This window comes from Petaurus breviceps, unplaced genomic scaffold (assembly GCF_028583685.1).
Source record: "Petaurus breviceps papuanus isolate PSGF00001 unplaced genomic scaffold, PetGlider_PUasm1.0 37, whole genome shotgun sequence".
NCBI classification, from domain to species: Eukaryota; Metazoa; Chordata; class Mammalia; order Diprotodontia; family Petauridae; genus Petaurus; species Petaurus breviceps.
The window spans coordinates 81,670,626-81,683,374 of NW_027186296.1; positions in this window are offsets into that span (position 1 = coordinate 81,670,626).

Consider the following 12,749-nt stretch of genomic DNA (forward strand, 5'->3'; position numbering starts at 1 on the left):
TTTACAGATGAAGATACCAAGGCAAACAGAGGTTAAGTGACTTGTCCAGAGTCATACAAAGTATCTGGGGGGGCAGATTCAAACTTAGGTCTTCCTAACTCCCAGACTAGCAATATATCTACTGTACCACTTAGCTACCCTTTTGAATGAAGACTTCTTTGATGAATTGCAACTGTAATTTACTTGAGGTCAAAGGACAGGTAGGTGTCACAGTGGAAAGAGTAATGGACATGAAGTCAAGAAGACTTATCTTCCTGAGTGCAAATTCAACCTCAAACACTTGATAGCTATGTGATCCTTGGCAAGTCACTTAACCCTGTGTGCTTCAGTTTCCTGATTTGCAAAATGATCTAGAGAAAGAAATTGCAAACCACTCCAGTATCTTTACCAAGAAAACCCCATAATGGAGTCATGAAGAGTAGGAAATGACTGAAAATAAGTGAACAACAACAACTCAATGTCAAATATCACTCCCCATCTTTGTACCTAAAACATGAAGCTTCACTCCAGCATACTTGTTCACTTTTAGAACTATAAGCATACTCAGATAATGAAGTTCCCCTCAAAGAGCTATGATTTTGGCATCTAGACTTTCCAGTACATCATGAAAGAGATGAGAAGAGGATTTTTTAGACATTTTTGAAGGAGACTAGAAGGAGCCAGCTGTTGAAATGCAGTAGTCAGGAAAAGAAATGACTTTTCATCATCATGGTTGAGAAGACAAGACTATCCAAAGTTTGTCTAAATAGGAAAAAAATCTATAGTCTTCAAAGATGACAGAAAGAGTTCCTGACAGAAGTGGCTTTCTAATAGCCAGGATAAGAACATGGAAGGCATTAAAGGAATTTTAAAATGTCTTCTTTTGAGCAGCAGGCCAGGAATTTCCTAAAAGCTCTTTTGGAAGAAAAGGGGGAGGGGGAGTGGAAGATTGAAAGTATGAATGTATGAAATGAGAGACAAATGTCAAAGAACCTTTCCCCAGTGATCATTTTATTGACTCAGAAAACACAGGGTAGCCTCTGGTTCTATATCTGTGGCAATGGCACTTTCATTGCTATGGATAATAGACTAGAGAAATAAACCCTACATTGGGAGAATTAAAATCTGTATATGATAACATGCATTCAGTGGCTTTACCATTTCATATGTCAAATAAAAACTCAGGTGATTTCCCAAACTCTGGGGTAAGGAGATTCAACTGTAGTTTCAGCTCTACCTGTAGAACATGATACATGACAGTGGATAAATCACTTGACCTCCAAGAGTCCTGGTTTCCTTTCCTGTTCAATATAGATAATAATGTCACTTTTGCTTCCTTCATGAAAATGTTATATACATACACACGTACACATAGACATACAGACACACACATACATATACCCCAAAATAAAAACAAATAAATAATACAAGAGATGATACAAGATTTTTCTTACTGACTACAATTTCTACGTAAACTCCCTAGTTTTGACATCATTAACTTATTAATTTCTTTTTCTTTGTTTTTTTTTTAGTTATATAATTCTTAACTTACCATTTCCTTCTGTTTTTTATTCTCACTTAAGGAGTTACTTTGAAATCTCTCTCTTTTTTTTTTTTGCTTTTTGGAGGGCAGTTGGGGTTAAGTAACTTGCCCAGGTCACATGGCTAGTTTTTTTGTGTTTAAGTGTTTGAGGCTGGATCCGAACTCAGGTACTCCTGACTCCAGGGCCAGTGCTCTGCTCACTGTACCACTTTCTTCTTTTCTTTCTTCTTTTCTATTCTCCTACCCAGGGATGAGGAACCTGTGGTCTTGAGGCCACCTGTGGCCCTCTAGGTCCTTATTCTTTTGACTGAATACAAACTTCATAGAACAAATCCTCTTAATAAAAGATTTTGTTCTGTAAAACTTGTACTTAGTTAAAAGTCTGCATGCAAGGACCTAGAAGGTCACATTTGCCCTTGAGGCCACAAGTTCCCCACCCCTGCTCCATCCTCTTTTGCCAGTTTTTCTTCTTTTTCTGTATTTTTTTTCGAAAAAGGATTTATATACCTTTTTCCTCTTCATTAATTCACTTCTCTTTTTGTTGATTCTGAATATTTGTTCTTTGCTTCATGATCTATCTATTTATGCATTCCTTCTTCAATCTCTTTTTATTCTTAATGGCATTAAAGGGTCCAGGGAACTTGAACTCAGGGGATAACCTCCTATTTTCATATAGCCTAGAAGATTTCAGCTTTTGTATGCACAACAGAACACTTACCTTGTAAATCTCAGCTGGAATAGATTCAGCACCAGGTGATTTCTCAGACAAAAGGAATCTAATGGCACTCAAAAACTTCTTCATTTGGAACTTTAGCTAGAGAGGGACTGACATTAGTATAAGGTATATGGTCAATGGCTCCAGCTATTGATGATGGTCTGCTGCAAATATTCTTAGAGTTCCGTTCATCTCTCCAGGATCAGCTCCTTATCACTAATCAATGCAGCTTGCTCATTGCTGTGTAGTTTAGATCCACCATAGGACTTTGACCCAAAAATAGCCTTCAGAACATCATAAAAGTGCTTTGGATTATTACTATCAGCATTAAACTGAATTTCATCTGGCTTCTTCCTGAGCCAGGAATCCTGCATCTCTCTAAGTTTTGCCTGCACTTTACTTTTTATGAAGTTAAATATTGGCTTCTTAGAAATAAACTCTCTTGCTGATAAACACAGTGAAGTTCTTGTTTTTTGTTTAGTAACTTCTGAATTTCCCCATAATTTTGATCAAACTAGTCCTGAGATTTGATTGTGTTCTAACCCAGATGAATAAATGTGTTGCTGTACACCTAACCTCTGAAAGCTGTTCACTCCTTTTTTGCTCCACTGTTGCCAAGTGTGTGCATTGGCTCAGCTTTCCCTTCAAGTCAGTAACAAACTGTTCACATATGGAAAAGCATTCTACTCTGTCAACATTCTACATTAAGTCTTCTGGTAGTTGTCTTGCCTTAGGGCCCCTACTTTTGTTGAATATGAATATTTAGCTTGAAGAGGATAAGTCAATGATCAGTCCAGTACTCTGTAATAAACATACCTTTTTCACTCTCACAATCTCTCAGGCTTTTATCCTTACAATGACATGTCAGATGCCAGTGATTGCTGCAGGGATGCATCCACAGGGTTTTATTGTATTTAGGTAAATGTAAAACAATGTCAGAGAAGGTCATGAGTTTTCAGTAGCAAGTGAATATTGCTGTTGCTATTTCCAACTTCATTCCCTATAAAGACTTTCTGCCATTTCTGATAGTCTGTGCCTACTCTGGAGTTAAACTCATCCAGAATTATAAGTTTGTCTTCTTCAGCACATTGATGATGAGGGTCTTCAGGTCTTCATAAAATTTTTCTTTGACCTCATCAGGGTTAGTCATGGTAGAAGCATACACACAGATGACAGTTGCAAGTGGCAATTGCATTATCATGAGCCTATTGTTCACTCCTTTTGGGAGGCATACAAGCATCTTGAATAGATTAGTTTTGATTGTTATCCTATGCCAACTTCATGGTGCTCCCCATCACTGTGGGCACTCCAGAAAACATGTAGCCACCTTCAATTTCAGTAAGCTAATCTTCATTTGGCAGCCTGTTTCATTCAAGGCTACCATTTGGATGTCATACCTGCTCTCATAAGAGCTGTTTATATTTCAAGTTTACTGGATTTCATGTTGTCCATAAGCAAACACACATTCCACATACCAATGGTGTGTGGAATCATCTTTGCAAAAGTTTTTGTATTGTCTGTGTGTGTGTGTGTGTGTGTGTTTGTGTGTATGTTTTGATCACAGGGTAGGATCCCCAAGAGCCAATGTGATCAGGCTAGGGATAGGTTAGATGAAGCAGCAAGCTTTAGGTTATGTTTTCTAGCCCCTTCCTCATGCTAAGAGGAGAGCAGTATGATTCTTATAAAAGTCTGCTCTGATAGCCAGGTAGCTGCTGATTCCCACTACTACTTTCATCCAGTGAGAAGATGACCCTGTGGCCTCGGCCACCTGTGTCAGGCTTGTGACTACAACTCCCTGGATATCTGTATGAGTTGTTTCATCTCTTCTTGATTTCCTCAGGATTTTGAGGCAGGTAAAAATGGTAAAATGGTATGGATGATGTCTTTTCACTCAGGCATAAACTGCATTTAAATGAGGCAGAATTGTGTGAAGTCATTGGCTTCACTCTCTCTTCCAGAATTATTGAAGTCTAGGGGAAAAAATGAAAGTTGAGACTACTGATGATGTACAGAATGAAGTAGTAAACCTTGGCATCTTTGATGTTTCAAGTACTCCACAGCACCTGCTGCCACAACCTTCTTGACTGTTGGAAGAAACTGTTCTCATCTGCCCATTTCATCAGGGGAAGTGTTCACCTGCTTGGGACACCCCCCCTAATTCACCAATGGATTTGAGGCCCCTCTGTTACCCTGATTTATCCTGTCTGCCAAAATGGTTTGCTGGAGTGTGGCCACTACGCATGCTGCAGCTTCTTGGCGGTATACATGAGAGCTGAGTTAATCAGGTGGACACCAAAGACAGAAAGAAGCTTTAAAAATGGCTCAGCAGGCCTCTCACCAGTGGCATAAATTAGTCTTCCCTGAACACCCTATACCCCATGAGAGATAATTGATAATAATGATGCAATGAAGCATGCCATCTACCTTTCTGGCAAAGTAGGGACATACTGTCAACAGGCAATCACAAGTTCATGAAGCTTACATGAAAACTGGGTTTAATATAAGAGGAAGGAATATGCATGTGGAATTCAAAAAAGTCCATCATCCACACAGAAGCTTGCATTTTTATAACAGAAGGACAAAAGAAGGAGGAGATACCCAGAATCTCCTCCTGAAGGTGTGTGACTTGGGAAGAAGAAAAGCACAGTAAAAGTGGGAAAAGAACAAATACTGCCCTAAAGGGGAGGAGTAAGGTGATGACAAAAGCTGCATTCTTTTTTTTCCCCAAATGCTTTATTAACTTCTGTTTTACATCATTCATTTCCACAAGAATTTGAATTACAAATTTTTCCCCCATTTCCCCCCTACCCACAACCCCAAAATAGTGGTCCCACAGGATATCCCCTTCTCCAATCTGCTCTCTCCCATATCTTCTCCCATACCCCCTTAGACTTTTCCAGGAGGGCAGGGTGGATCCCTATGCCCCAGTGCCTGTATATCTTATTTCCCAATTACATGTAAAATAGTATTAATACTTGTATTTATATATTTTTAAACATTTGATTTTAAAATTTTGAATTCCAGACTCCTTTCCTTCCTCCCTTGTCACCCACCCTTACTGGGAAGATAAGCAATTCAGTATAGGCTGTACATGTGTAGCTATGCAAAACATTACCATAGTAGATGTATTTTAAAAGACTGACTATATTTCGCTCCCTACTATCCCACCTCCCACTAATTCTATTCTCTACTTTGATCCTGTCCCTTTTTAAAAGTGGGTGCTTCCAATTTCCCTTGCCCCAGCCTGCCCTCCCTTCTATCATCGCCCCTCTCATTCCCTTCCCTACTCTCTTGTAGGGTGAGATACCCTATATAGTGTGTATGTCATTCCCTCCCTGAGCTAAATTCTATGAGAATAAGGTTTTGCCTTTTTGCCTTCCTGTTCTTCCCATCCATTGTAACCATTTTCCCTTCCTTTTTCTATATGAGATAGTTTACCCCATTCTGTTTCTCCCCATCTCCTCTTGTTATATTCCTCTCTCACCTCTTAATTTCACCTTTTACGTATCATCCCTTCCTATTAAATTGGTCCAGTGCCCTCTATGTATAGATGAAAACATATATACACATATTCACATATGTATTCATATGCCCATATACCCTCCTATATAGACATATATGTATATATATTTATTTATTTATGTATATATTTCTATTCCTTTCAACAATTTTCATACTGAGAAAAGTTTCATCAGTTACAATTATTGTTTTTCTTTTTTTTCAATTAATGCTTTATTAACTTCTGATTAACATCATTCATTTCCGCCAGATTTTGAGTTACAAATTTTCTCCCCATTTTTCCCCTACCCACTGCCCCAAAATAGCAGTCCCACAGGATATCCCCTCCTCCAATCTGCTCTCTCCCATATTTTCTCCCATACCCCTTTCTACTTTTCCAGTGGATCTCTATGCCTCAGTGTCTGTATACCTTATTTCCCAAATTACATGTAAGATGGTATTAATAATAGTATATATATATACACATATACATAAATGTATATGTATACATATACACACATATATACACATATATATGTATATATATATTTGAATATTTGATTTTCAAACTTTTGATTCCAGATTCATTCCCTTCCTTCGTCACCCACCCTTACTGGAAAGATATGCAGTTCAGTATAGGTTGTAAATGTGTGGCTAATGCAAAACAATAACATAGTAGATATATTGTAAAAGACTTACTATATTTCCCTCCCTCCTATCCCACCTCCCACTTGTTCTATTCTCTACTTTGATCCCGTCTATTTTCAAAAGTGGGTGCTTCCAACTTCCCTCACCCCCAGCCTACCCTCCCTTCTATCATCCCCCCTCTCATCCCCTTGCCCCCTATTCTCCTGGAGGGTGAGATACCCTATTTAGTGTGTATTTCACTCCCTCCTCAAGCCAAATTCAATGCAAATAAGGTTGACTCATTCCCTTTTGCCTTCCTATTCTTCCCCTCCATTGTAACCATTTTCCCTTGCCTCTTCTGTATAAGATAGTTTACCCCAATCTGTCTCTCCCCATCTCCTCTCATTATATTCCTCTCACATCTTAATTTCACCTTTTAAGTATCATTTCTTCCTGTTAAATTGGTCCTGTGCCCTCTATCTATGTATACCTGTAAACATATATACACACATTCACATATGTATTCATATGCCCATATACCCTCATATATAGACAAATATATATATTTTTAATCACTTCAACTACTGAGAAAAGTTTCATAAGTTACAATTATTGTTTTTCCACATAGGAATGTTAATAGTTCAACTTTGATAAGGTCCTTATGATTTCTTTTCCCTGTTTACCTTCTCATGCTTCTCTTGCTTCTTGTATCTGAATGTCAAATTTTCTATTCAACTGTTTTTTTTTCAGCAAGAACGCTTGAAAGTCCTCTATTGCACTGAATGACCATATTTTCCCCTGAAACATGATACTCAGTTTTGCTGCGTAGGTAACTCTTGGTTTTAATCCCAGCTCCTTTGCCCTGTGGAATATCATATCCCAAGCCCTTTGATCCCTCAGTGTATAAGCTGCCAGATACTGGGTTATCCTGATTGTGTTTCCACAATATTCAAATTGTTTCTTCCTGGCTGCTTGTAATATTCTCTCCTTAATCTGGGAATTCTGGAAACTGGCTATAATATTCCTAGGAGTTTTCTTTTTGGGATCTTTTTCAGGAGGTGATCGGTGGATTCTTTCAACGTCTGTTTTGCCCTCTGGTACTAAAACATCAGGGCAGTTTTCTTTGAGAACTTCCTGGAGGATGCTTTCTAGGTTCTTGCTTTGGTCATGGCTTTAAGGCAGTCCAATAATTTTTAAATGATCTCTCCTGGATGTATTTTCCAGGTCAGTGGTTTTTCCCTTGAGATATTTCACATTGCCTTCTATTCTTTCATTTGTTTAGATGTGTTTAACAGCATTTTGATTTCTCATAAAGTCATCAGCTTCCATTTGCTCCAATCTAATTCTGAAGCAATGATTCTCCTCAGTGAGCTTTTGAGATTCTTTTTCCATCTGGCAAATTCGGCTTTGTAAGGCATTCTTCTCTTATTGCCTTTATGGGCCTCCTTTGCCATTTGAGTCAGTCTGTTTTTTAAGGTATTATTTTCCTCAGTCAGGCTTGTTGACTCTCATTTCATAATTTTCTTGCATTGTTCTCATTTCTCTTCCCAATTTTTCCTCCACTTCTCTTATTTGGTTTTCAAAATTTTTCTTAAGGTCCTCTATGGCCTGTAACCAGCATGTATTTTTCTTTGAAGCTTTTGGTGCAGGAGTTCTGACTTCACTGCTTTCTTCCTGTTCCATGCTTTGCTCCTTTATGTCCCCAAAATAGAACTGTATTGTTGGAATCTTCTGTCTGCTTTGTTTCTTTTGCCTGCTCATTTTGCCACTCAATTACCTGACTTTTGGGCTTTTTGCCACAGTAGGACTCTGCCACCAGACAGGGGAGCTTTCGTCCCAAACACTGAGGTTTGCTCAGCTGCTGCAGGTATTAGATGGGTGCCCTCTCTGAGGTCTGCACATGCTCTGGCAATCTGGACTCACACCCCAGGAACTCCACCCTAGGCTGCAATCCAGATCCAAGCAGGTTAAAGCAAGAGCGATTACCCCTTAGACTGGTGCTTGGTGCCCCTACACTCTGCAGGCCAGGAGCTGAAGCTGCCAAGTGGTGCTGCTGACTGTGCCAGAGTCTCAGCAGCTTTTCGCCCTGGGGGTAAAAGCCATGCACTCCCACTTACTGGTCCCAAAGTCCAGACTGTACTGACCTCTCACTTTGTCCTTTGTGTCTATGTGTTGATAAATCTGGAAATGGCCACAGCTGCTGCTGATCTGGAGTCCCTCTGGCCAGCTGCTGGTCAGGCCCGCTCTGGGGCTAAAGCCTCCGTGAGGGGCTGGGCTAAGCTCCCAGAGCGCTGTGCTGGATTCCTGCTGGCCTGTGAGGCTGTCCCCAGTGGGAAGTTTGCTTCTCTGTGTCATTTCATGGGTTCTGCAGCTCCAAAGTTTTTTTAGAGTCCCCTTTTTACATGTATTAGGGAGGGTGGAAGCTGGAACCGTGGGAAGGTCGTGCTTCTACTCTGCCATCTTGGCTCTGCCCCCCACAATTATTGTTTTTCCATGTAGGAATGTAAAAATTTCAACTTTGATAAGTTCCTTATGATTTCTTTTCCCTGTTTACCTTCTCATGCTTTTCTTGCTTCTTGTATCTGAATTTCAAATTTTTTATTCAACTCTGGTTTTTTCATCAAGAATGTTTGAAAGTCCTTTATTCCACTGAATCACCATATTTTTGCTTGAAACATAACACTCAGTTTTGCTGGGTTACTCTTGGTTTTAATCCCAGCTCCTTTGCCCTGTGGAATATCATATTCCAAGCCCTTCAATGCCTCATTGTAGAAGCTGCCAGGTCCTGGGTTATCCTGAATTGTTTCTTCCTGGATGCTTGTAATATTCTCTCTTTTATCTGGGAATTCTGGAACGTGGCTATAATATTCCTAGGAGTTTTCTTTTTGGGATCTTTTTCAGGAGGTGATCGGTAGATTCTTTCAACTTCTACTTTCCCCTGTCATTGCAAAACATCAGGGCACTTTTCCTTGAGAATTTCTTGGAAGATGATTTCTAGGTTCTTTCTTTGATCATGGCTTTCAGGTAGTCCAATAATTTTAAAATTATCTCTCTTGGATCTATTTCCAGGTCAGTGGTTTTTCCCATAAGATATTTCACATTGCCTTCTATTCTTTCATTTGTTTGGATCTGTTTAACAGCATCTTGATTTGTCATAAAGTCATTAGCTTCCATTTGCTCCAATCTAATTCTGAAGCAATGATTCTCTTCAGTGAGCTTTTGAGATTCTTTTTCCATATGGCTAATTTGGCTTTTTAAGGCATTCTTCTCCTCAATGCCAATTTGAGCCTCTTTTGCCATTTGAGTTAGTCTATTTTTTAAGGTGTTATTTTCCTCAGTCAGTCCATTGACTCTCATTTCATAATTTTCTTGCCTCATTCTCATTTCTCTTCTGAATTTTTCCTCCACTTCTCTTACTTGCTTCTTTCTCTCTCTTTTTTTTAAAGCAATCAGGGTTAAGTAACTTGCTCAAGGTTACACGGCCAGTTATTTCTGGGTGTGGTGCTGAGTGTCTGAGCCAGGGATTCGATCTCCAGGTCGTCCCAACACTGGAGCCGGTGCTCTTACTCGCTGAGCCACCTGGCCGCCCCTAAGCAATTGGGGTTAAGTAACTTGCTCAAGGTTACACGGCCAGGTGTTTCTGGGTGGGTGCTAAGCATCTGAGCCCGGGATTCGATCTCCAGGTCTTTTCAACACTGGAGCCGGTGCTCTTACTCGCTGTGCTACCTGGTCTTATTTGCTTCTTAAGCTCCTCTATGGCCTGTAACCAACTCATATTTTCCTTGGAAGCTTTTAGTGGAGAAGTTCTGACTCCACTGTCTTCCTCCTGTTCCCCTCTTTGATGCTTTTTGTCCCCAAAATAGGGGTCTAATGTTGGATTGCTTTGCTTGGTTTGCTTCCTTTGCCTGCTCATGTTGCCACCCAATTACTTGACTTTTGGGCGTTTTGCCACAGTAGGACTCTGCTACCAGACAGGGGAGCTTTGTACCAAATGCTGGGGTTTTCTCAGATGCTGAATGTGGTGCCCTTTCTGAATCTTCCACATGCTCTGGAAAGTTGGCCACATACCCCAGGACATCTACCCTAGATTGCAATCCATATCCAAGCAGGTTAAAGCAAAAACGATTACCCCTCATACTGGTTGCTTGGTTCCCCTACACTCTGCAGGCCAGGAGCTGAAGCTGCCATGTGGGGGTGGCTGCACTTCAGTCTCCTCAGCAGCTTCTAATCCTGGGGGAAGAGGCTGAAGCACTCCCAACTCCAGGATCCCAAAATCCACATAGCACTCACCTCTCACTTTGTCCTTAGCATCTATGTGTTGATAATTCTGGAAACAGCCACAGCTGCTGCTGATCTGGAGTCCTTCCAGCCAGTGGTTGGTCAGGCCCTCCCTGGCACTAAAACCTCCGTGTGGGGCTGGGCTGGGCTCCCAGAGCATTGTGCTGGTGGATTCCTGCTGGCTTGCCAGGCTGTCCTCAGCAGGAGGTTAGCTTCTCTGTATCATTTTGTGGGTCCTGTAGCTCCAAAGTTTTTTCAGAGTCCCCTTTTACATGAATTGGGGGAGGTGGAAGCCAGAGTCCAACAGAAGTCCTGTTTCTACTCCCCCATCTTGACTCCACCCCTCCAAAAGCTTCATTCTTTTCCCTTTGGAATTGCTAGGTTATGAAGGCAGGATATTCTGTTTATCTATGTGAGTCCCAGCTGCATTATCCTAGTACTGTATGTCTGGCACCTGTCTTCATTCCCAAGGACACACAGGGAGTCCAACTTAGGAATCAAATTATGTCATCTGGCTGGGGTTGAGGTGGGGTCAGGGGCCTTTGATACATTCAGGGTCTTCTGAATACTCTTAGTCCATTGTTTATGGAAAATATGTCAACTCAAAAAAAAAATAAACCAAGTTCAAGGGCAGAATGAGACTTACATGTTCAAACACGTCTAACTGATTAGCTTGTTTGACTATGCCCATTTTTATGAGGGAGAATTTCTATGGGAGATGGGCAATGAGTAGGTAAAGACAGAGCTGAAAAAAAAGAACCAATAAGATATAACAAAGATAACAGGGAAGCAAAAAAGTTCAGAATCAGACTTGACAATTTTTAAAGTAGTATATTAAAGACGAAGAATATCAAAGTTAAAGTAGAGGGGCGGCCAGGTAGCACAGCAAGTAAGAGCACCGCCTCTAGGGTCAGGATGACCTGGAGATTGAATCCAGGCTCAAACACATAGCATCCACCCAGAAACACCTGGCCATGTAACCTTGAGCAAGTTACTTAACCCCAATTGCTTTAGGAAAAAAAAAGTTAAAATACAAGAGAAGTTTACATTTTAATGTACAATCCAATCCTATTTTTTTTTCCAATGCTGAGATAGTCAGGTGTATTGGTAATTATGCTTATGATAAAAATAAACATGGTTTTATAAAACTATAATAAAACAATTTTAAAATATAAATCAATACCTTATAAATCAGGCAAGAAAATAAATGAAATCTTAGGCTATGTTAAGGGAAATACAAAACTGTGGAGTCCTGTTGTATCATATCTTGGTTAGATAATATTTGGAGTATGGTATTTAGTTCTGGGCATCATATTTTAGGAAGGACATCAATAATCTGGAGGGCATCCAGTCAACATGATTCAGAATGATGAAGGGATCATAGCATATGAAGCTCAGTTGAAGGAACTAGGGATATTTGGCAGCCCAGGGATGAGAAAACTTTAGGATTCACATGACAGTTTTATTCAAGAACTTGAAAGGCAGATTTCAAAAAAAGACTAGACTGTGTTTTTGGGGTTGTTTTGCTCCATGAGAGCAGAAATAGAAAAAATGGGTAGAAATGAAAAAAAAAAAAGTAAGGTTAAACTAAGGGTAAACTCCTAAGTATTGGAACTCTCCAAAAGTGGAATGGATTTCCAGGTAAATTAGGTAATTTAGGTAAATTAGATAATTTACCTTTGAGGTATTTAATCAAAGGCTGGGTGACACTTATTTAATGGATATGATATAGAAGAGATTCACTGGTGGGAGGATTAAAAAGTTAGACTTAATGACCACTGAGTTCTCCTCCAATTCTAGAATTCGGTGATTCTTCCCTTATAGCTCTCCATACTATGATTCTTTGAGCTATGCCCCCTTTGTACAGAGGCTCTGCATTTTAGTCTGGACCTCTCATTGAGGAATTAAAGACTCTGACCCTTGGCAAAGGGATTTCAGTCATCAGCCAATAGAATGTCCAAGGAAAGATGGGGAGGTGATCAGAGAACCTTTTTCTTTAAAGCACTCTTTAAATCAAATAACCATCTGTGGTTAGCCACAGGTCCTAGCCTATATATATATATGTGTGTGTGTGTGTGTGTGTGTGTGTGTGTGTGTGTGTGTGTGTGT